We start from the raw sequence: 9,246 nt of genomic DNA, 5'->3' as shown, positions 1-9,246 counted from the left end.
AGGATTGATATTGTGGTAATTGAAATGCCTCGTACGTGAGGTGACGAGCGCGTACTTGTGCTAATTGTTGGAAATCCATTTTTTCATTAAAAATAGCCTTGAATTGTGTTCTTCCTTTTCTTGCTTACACTGTTTGGAAACTAAACCTGCTGTAGCCTAGAGAAGCATGTCTACTTGACTAAATTGCTCTATTTGCCTTAACTGCCTTAATTGTATTGTGTGAACCATGCTAGGTTAGGATTACCTGCTTCACTTTGATATGAATTTGATAGGATTGAATTCCTATTGTTGCTGCGTATTTACTTTGGGAGTACGGGACGGTATCCCGGGAGCTCCCCTGCATGTTTACTTTGGGACTACGAAACGGTATTCCGGGAGCTCCCACTGCACTTTTACTTTGGGACTACGGGACGGTATCCCGGGAGCTCCCCCGAATGTTTACTTGGGGACTACGGAATTGCATTCCGGGAGATCCCCCTGCACATTTATGAGTTGGACTACGGGACTGCACCCGGGAGATCCACTGGATATGATATTTACATTTGGGGACTACAGGACGGTATCCTGGGAGATCCCCGGTTGTTATCTTGGAGCTGAGTTGTGTTCTCTTACTGTGTTTTACTTGCCTCTGTGATAGTTGTCGCTGTCATTTATATCTTGTGTTACTTATTTACATTGTTTATTTCACACTATGAACCCTTATATTTTATTTAACCTCAGTAGGGCCCTGACCTTCCTCGTCACTACCCGATCGAGGTTAGGCTTGGCACTTACTGAGTACCGCTTTGGTGTACTCATACCCCTTCTGCGCATGTTTTTCATGTGCAGATCCAGGTACTTTCGCTCAGTCTTATCATCCTTGAGGCGAGGCGCTTCTGTAGAGACTTCAGGGTATATCTGCCGCGTCCGCAGACTGAGGAGTCTCTTTCTATTCTTGCTGTTTAGTATTAGCCCTTCTGTATTTTCAGTTCTTGTTAGACATTCTGGAGTTAGAGCTGTGTTGTACTTCTTAGCTTGTGATTCATGGGTTTCCGGGTCTTGGATTTATGTGTTGGTTTTGAGAGTTAAATATGGTGTTTGCCAAGCGGCATATTTATACACTGGTTATTTCTTATTTCTGTTTTAAATTGTTTTACTTCCGCAAATTTTTGGTTTCTTTTCCACAATTTAGGCTTACCTAGTCGTAGAGAATAGGTGCCGTCACGATGGTTCACGGAAGGCGAACCGGGGTTGTGACAAGCTGGTATCAGAGCTCTAGGTTCATAGGAGTCATGGATCACAAGCCGGTTTATTAGAGTCTCGTTGATCGGTACGGAGACGTCTGTACTTATCTACGAGAGGCTATGTAACTGTTAGGAAAAATCCCACTTCTTGATTTCCTCATCGTGCGACTTGATTCCTTGAGGCTTATGCCCTTGTTTCCTTCCTACTCAATCTTACGTGACGCGAACCGCTTGTTATAAATCGAGAATTGAAGAATTGTAATGTTACTACAGAAGTGGTGCGGGATGTTTCTCCCGGTATAGTTGGGTGAGCTATTGTCGTCGCCTTGCGAAAGGATTTTTCTATCATTTCGGCTCGATAGTTGTGCGCCTAAGAGCTTGGAGGCTATGCACAGGTTGCTATGATGCTCGCGATTGGTTATCACACAGTATTGACTTGATGGTAGGAGACTTGCCTATGTGTTGGGCGGTGAATGAGTTGAAAGGAAATCTACTCAGTGTACGATTAAGAGATATGATATTTCACTTCCGGCGAAGGAAAAGCAATTGGCCTATGAATGTCCAGATTTGGGGTGATGGAGTAACGGGACTTGATAAATTCGAGCATGGTGGAATTTTTATCTGCGATGTAGTGTCGTCGTCCTCGATTGTATGTGTTAAGTTCGCCGGTGTTATGGTCTTCTACAATTCGCCCTTGGGGTAGGATATTGTGAAATAATATTGGAGAAAAGACCGTTGGATATCGCGGGGTGTGGTGGTTCAGGATTGAATCGGTGTTTCTAATGTTGACGACTCGAGAAAGATGATCTCCGGAAAGGTTTAAAGTTAGCAGCAAAATGTGGGTTCAAGCGCGACGAAGATAGATTTTATTAAGGCAACAACTGAGCAGCAAAGGGTGAGGAAAGACATGTGGGGAGTGTCAGGCGGTGGTTAAAATTTCCAGAAGGCCAGGTATAAGAAACAAAGGTCGAGTGGTCAATTAGAGGGGTGAATTCCGCCAAAGTGGGAGAGTGGAGGATTTGCATATGGGTGTCGATGCACCCTTTTTCTTGCGAAATCGGGTTTATGACATTTGGGCGGACAACTCATTTCCTTTTGGGAATTGGATTTGCAATTGAAGAGTCGCCACCTAATGATTTAGTGCATTAGGACACTAAGAAGAAGTTTAGTTTAGAAAAAAACCAGAGATTGGGTAAGGGCTTGAAATTATCTCGAGGGGAAGGTGTTAGGCACCCCTCAAGATCCACTAGTGTGGTTCCCGGCCATGCTATAATTGTGACTTTAAGTGCAAAATGACAGGTAAACAAGCAAGAATCACAAATACAGGGTAGTTTTCACGTAATGGTTGCAAGCAATTAAAATAAAAGAAGTTAAAGAGGTTGAAGTTTGGGAAGAGAATAGTTTTGAAATTCTAAAATAAACAAGTAAAGGGGAAGGGATTTGCACATAATTTCTGCGAGCAATTAAGTTAAAGAAGCGAAAGTTTTGGGAAGAAAGCAGTTTTAAAAGTTCTGAAAATAACCAAGTAAAAGGGAAGGGGGTCCTAAGTCTATAAATAATATGGATCACCCCACACAACACCCGGTAACCATTTATACACGTGGTGTTATCGCGTGGTCATCATATCCATATCTACCGTTTCCCACCCCGTTAAGGTATTAAACGCGGAATGGTCTCATTTTCCTATTGCATGCTACTACCCGTCCCAAACCTATCAGCCCCGGAGGCGTTTGGGACTACTAGTCCTAAATGGAAGGTAGATTTGGCTTTTGTGGTTTAAAAGGATAAAATTCTAAGGCGATATGGGGAAACACATAACAATTAAAGGCTCAAACATGCCTCCTAAAGAAACAAAGAGAAACATATAGTTTAGCATGCCTTGCACGTACTAGTTATAGTCTTAATTAAACTTAAATGAAGCGGGAGGCAGACTGATTTATTACATGTTTTAGATAAGAAACCTGAATCAGACCTGCCTGCTGGTTGGAATTTAACAAAGTCTGTTTCTTATTAACAAATTTACCTTATGGCTTGCCTAGGCGAAACCTATAGGCATGATATCTAACAATGCGGGAGTGTACTAGTTTTAAAAGAAGAAGACTTGTTGATTATACAAAGCATAAGCTCTGTAGATATTAAGCCATACTATTTGCTGATTTTTAGACTTAGGCAAAATAGGCGATTCAGATTTTAGTTGATAGCTCCTATAGGCATGCTTTCTAGGTGCTAAATGATTTAAAACGTTTATAGAAATGCAGGAGTCCTATAGGCATGGTGTCTAGAATGCTGTGTGTTATTTAAACCTATAAATACGTTTGCCTAGTGATAGATGCATATGCAGAATTCAGGCAGTCCTATAGTCATGTTATCTATGTGGTATGCAGAAATATGGAAACCTACAGACATGGTTTCTATATGTAATGCAGGAAGCTATAGACATGGTTTCTATATGAGAATGTAGAACCTATAACAGGATTTCTATATGAAATGCAGAACCTATAAACATGTTTTCTAGATAATACAAAAGTGCAGAAACTTATAAGCATGGTTTCTATATGAAAATGCAGAACTTATGAACATGGTTTCTATATGAAATATGTAACCTATAAACATGATTTCTACATGAAGTATGCAGAACTGAAAACAGGACATGATTGCTGAAACGTATTAAATTCCTATGAATATGATATCTACCCCTTTCATGCATGGTGTACCCTCCCCTTTTCACTAAAAAACCCCAATAGTTATTACAAGATTATTACAAACCAAAATTAAATAAGAAAAAAAGAAGTAAAATTGCATCAGAAAATATAAAAATTTCCAACCAAGGAGAGCCTGAATCAGTCTTCTGTCTAAGGCATGAAGTAAACCAACTCCAAGGATCGAATTCCCAAAGCCCTTCTCATTTTTTGGGTGTGTCAAAGTTCCCAAGAGCCTCATGAACTCCGAGCAGTGCTTACACCCAAATTCATTACAGAATTGAATTATAGTGTAGTGTGGAAGGGCCGACCCTCAAATGTCCAAGTTCAGAGGGAACTCAAGGTCCCAAGGCAAGGCTCATAGGAGGGGGGGGGGGGGCAGAACTTAGAATCTAAGAGTGATTGTAAGTGCAAAAAGGGGTTTAGGGGAAAGCCAAGACAGGCTGGTGGTCATACCCAGCAATTGGAAGTGCTGGCATACCCCAACCAGCCTGTTAGCCACATTGTTTGGGAGTTAGGATCCTTTATAGGATCAAGCACATGCATGAACAACAATTTGGATGCTTCCATGCCTAAACCTTAACTCAAACACATAGAGGGGAATAGGGGTATGGGGATTCACAGCAGAAAACAGATGCAAAGAGGACAGCGTACATATTTAACACTAAGCATAGATAGCAATGTAGACAGGATGATAGAAGCTGTGAAATAAACACATTGGGATGAGGTTGAAACTTAAATTAGAATATACCAGTTTCAGGGAAACAAGAAAGTAAAAGCAGGAGTCTTGTAAAGCCAAATTGCAAGCAAATAGTTAGAATATCTCAGAAGAGAGTAGAGTGTTGAGTGAAGTGTAAGAGTATTGAAATTGAAAGTAAGTAATGTGTGTTAGAGCATTGAACTCAAAGTGTCTTAAAGTGCCGAAAGGTCGTGCCCTTTATAGTGCAGAAAGCAAGTAAGAAAAGGTAAGAAAATAGTTTTGAAATCAATTACATAAGGTCTCCCTTTAATTAAGGGATTCTGATTTCAAACGGGCAGAATGAATAAGGAAAGAATTTGATCAAAATCTTTTCCAAAGTAGTACAAGAAGGGTAAATACATAGAGGTTTATTTAAGGAAAAGGTTTGACAGCACACGGTTTGTGCAAAATAAGGAAAGGCCATCAATCAACATCAGGTAAAATCAGCAAATGGAGATTTCATGTGAATGAACCAAGTCAGGAAGATGGAAAAAATCTTGACTTAAGGAAAATCAGTACTAATTAATCAAGCCTAAAGAAAAGGATTATGAATCAAACGTAAGTTGGAAGACCCTTTGAAAGAAAAATTCCTCATATATAAAGCATACAGACATGTCAAACAAGAAAGAACTGTCATGCTAATTAGAAAGAATCTAGTATAGAAAAGTTCAGAGTCACAAACAAAGAGGCTCGAATTCAGTACATAGACTCAGACTTTGTTTGAGAGAATCTAGGGTTCCATAATAGAACCCTAGTCCATACACAAGATCAAACTCGCCAAAAACCCCAAATCCTAGGGTTTCCAACTCGAATCAGATGCAGAGACGAGAAGACAAATAACTGAAATAGGCTCAGAGGTCTCTTCTAGAGACTCATGAGAAAACAAACAGGTAAAATAACAGGTTCGAAACAAACATAGTGAAAAAGCTGATTTGAAGCATAAAGAAAATGTTTTAAGAAAAGCTTGGAACTTAAACAAGTTTAGAAGAGAAAGAGGTAGTATAAACTTAAGGAAACAGTAGATGAAACATGTTTAGAAAGAACTCAAACAAAGTCCAGAAGAAGGCAAATAAAGAACTAAGAGCTTAGTAGAAAATACAGTAAAGGAACATAGGGGTAAACGAACACATAAGATAAACGTGTGAAAGCATGATATAGAAACCAGTAGAAGAAAGAACGGAGCACAATAGAAGAATATGCATAATAAGGCAAACATAAGAGCACAAGAGAAGGACATGCGAGGTAGAAAAGAGAACATAAAAACATAACATAGACAGATTCACGCAAAGAAAAGAAGAAGAGGAGTCAGAAAACATTTTAAAACTTTTTCAGAAACTCTAAATCGAAGAGAAACAAACTTTGAAAGAAAAGATTGGGGAAAACATTTTAAAACTCCAGTAGAACATAGATATAGCATAGATCTAAGAAAACAACCAGAGAACCTCGAATAGCTTAGGGTTTCAGAGAAACCCTAGAATGAGAAAGGCTTGGAAGAAAGTCTGATCTTGAGTCGGATGAGTCAGAACCAGGCTCGAAACGCTTTGGGTACGCCAGAGTAAAGCCGGAGAGGCCATGGAACCTTGAATCGGAGATGATCTGAACGGACACCATCGAGGTCAGACCTCGAAACTTCGAGCACCAAGCGTTTAAGGGTGGAGGGGGGTGAGTATAGGCCATCCATGGCCTGAGAAGCCATGGATTCCGGTGAGATGGCGGTTGAAAGTGGTAGAAGAGGATTAGGGTTTCAAGAACATTCGAGAGAATTTGAGAGACGAAGGGGTTTCAAGGCGGCGTCTCTGAGTGAAAATGAGTAGGGTTATGGGGTTTGGTGGAATTAAAAAGGTAAGGTTGATGGGTTGGGGGTCGGGTTATTTTAGGGTTTGGGCTGGTCCGGTTCGAGACTGAAATTGGGTCAATTAGGGGATCAATTTGGCTATAATTGAAATGCAAATGAGGCTAGTTTTTAAATAGCCAGTTTTTCCCTTTTATTTTATAAAAATAGTAAAAATGATTTTGAAAGCAAATTAACGTACTGGATCAGCTAATAACATATAAATATTAATTTAAAAATATTGGAACCAATTTCATAATTATAAAATGTTATTAATTTTTAAAATAGGCTAAAATTGCAATTATATGCAATTTGACTTTTAAAATACTAAATAAATTGTAAAAAAATGTATAAAAATTACCTTAGCTATATTTGGGCGTAAATGTGGGATTAAAATAAATTATTCACCGAAAATGCTCAATTTTGGGAATAATTATTGATTTTGGTACTGCTAAAATGGACATTAACTTGATTTAAAAATTGGGAAAAAAAATACTAAAATACTTGGGCATACTTATATATGCATATATATAGTATTTTGGAAGTATTTTGCATATAAAAAATATACAGGGAAAAATTGGGTATCAACAGCTACCCCTCTTTACCCGGGAAGGATGGAAGAGTTGTCGGGTAAAGATATGATGGCCAATTTTGACCGGACGAAACGGTTCGAAGAAATTGACCGTGCTCTGGTTCCTGAGCTTCCTACATATCCCTGGTCTTACAGGAATCAGGCCATATGTAGTTCAGGATCCATTGGCGGAATATGCCGATGGAGATCTTTCAAGAACGGACGCGATATTAAGGTTTGAGATGGATGGTTAAGAGTCTAATAGGGCTGCGGGAACCGAAGCGGGATCGCTTCCGCTGAGATGGCCGTTGCTCGCCAGTTTACCTGCAAATAAACAATGCAAGCGTATATTATGCATAAATTTAAACATGATATAATTTCCCGTCGGACCATGAATGCTGTCCTCGGACGGTTAGGATAACGTCCTCGGACCCTGATGCCCTGGGCCATGAAGCATATAATAAAGGATTCGCAGGCCATGAAATGATGCTCTCGGGCTATGAGAATGATGCCTCCGAGCGATGATGCCTTTGAATAATGATATGCAAGAGATAAAAGGAGTCCTTAGGCCATGGCATGGTGTTCTCGGGCTATGCGAATGGTGCCTCCGAACAATGGCGCCCTTGGACAATTTGGCAATCTTTCAGCCCATGAAATGCAATAAGTGGCGATCTTTCAGCCCATGAGAACGTAAATAAAGTGGCGATATTTCAGCCGATGCAAGACATAAGTAAAGGTGGCGCTAAAACGTAAAATAAAGGTGGCGATCTTTCAGCCATGCAAGATTTAAATGAAGGCGGCGCTATTTCAGCCATGCAAAAATGTAAGTAAAGGTGGCGATCTTTCAGCCATGCAAGATTTAAATGAAGGTGGCGCTATTTCAGCCATGCAAAATGGAGACAGAGCTTAGTCTCGGAAGGCAGAATAGTAGCCTTATGCAATGCAAGAAATGCATATGGAGAGTGAGCTTAGTCTCGGAAGGCAGAATAGTAGCCTTATGCAATGTGGGAAATGCAGAAGGAGATAGAGCTTAGTCTCGAAAGGCAGAATAGTAGCCTTATGCAATGCGGGAAATGCAGATGGAGGTAGAGCCTAACCTCGGAAGGCAGAATAGTAGCCTTATGCAGGAGATAAAAAGCGAATAGTAATAAAAATTCTTAGCTGATAGCTGGTAGCTGATTGTGATATTGCGGCTACTGGGGTTATTGCGTGCAGATAGCAAATGCGAATAGGTGTGACAGTTCGGTATGATTGCATAATATATTCGGTGATTTTGTGACTTGGGTGCCTGCATCCAAGGAAAAATCGTGAGTTTCGTAAAAGGGAAAGGTTAGTTCGTGTCCCCGCTGACTTTGCTTGACTTGCTCGGCTCTGATCTGATGACACGGTATGTGCCATAGGGGTAGCGTTGCTGAACAAAGCAATTTCGATAGTAAATATGCATGAGTTTGTTAAAGGTTATGAAGTAAGTATATAAGAAATAGTTTTTTAGATGAACCGAGGACTGTGACGTGGTTCAGGACATTGCAACCTCTCTCGCTTCGGAATTTTGAGGGTCCTCCTCAAAATTCTGCCCCAGTTTACTAGCCTACTGCTCCTGACGGTTGCTTGCGATGATCGGCTGAAGTTACTTCATAATTTTGAGGGTCCTCCTCAAAATTCTGCCCCAGTTTCAATTGCGGGGGAAATGAAAATTTTATTGAATTGTGACCGAACCCATAAGGCTGCCTACGTATCCCCTCTTAAACGGGAATCAGGTCAGACGTAGTTTAAATACATCATGTAGGAAAGCATAAGATTACACATAGTAGCACTTGACTGCATCTGAATTGATTGGTTTCGGCCAAACTTCTCCGTCCATTTCTGCAAGTATAAGGGCTCCTCTTGTCAGAACCCAGTGAACCATGTATGGACCTTGCCAGTTGGGAGAGAATTTCCCTTTGGCTTCATCTTGATGCGGGAAGATTTTCTTTAATACCAGCTGCCCTAGTGTGAACCGTCTCGGCTTGACTCTTTTGTTGAAGGCTCTGGACATCCTGTTCTGGTAAAGCTGACCGTGGCAAACTGCATTCATTCTTTTTCCATCTATGAGAGCTAACTGCTCGTAACGACTCTTCACCCATTCTGCATCGTCGAGCTCAGCTTCCTGTATGATTCTTAAGGAAGGAATTTCTACTTCGGCT

Source organism: Nicotiana attenuata, chromosome 7 (assembly GCF_001879085.1).
Source record: "Nicotiana attenuata strain UT chromosome 7, NIATTr2, whole genome shotgun sequence".
Classification (NCBI taxonomy): Eukaryota; Viridiplantae; Streptophyta; class Magnoliopsida; order Solanales; family Solanaceae; genus Nicotiana; species Nicotiana attenuata.
Note: the sequence above shows the minus strand (reverse complement) of the source record.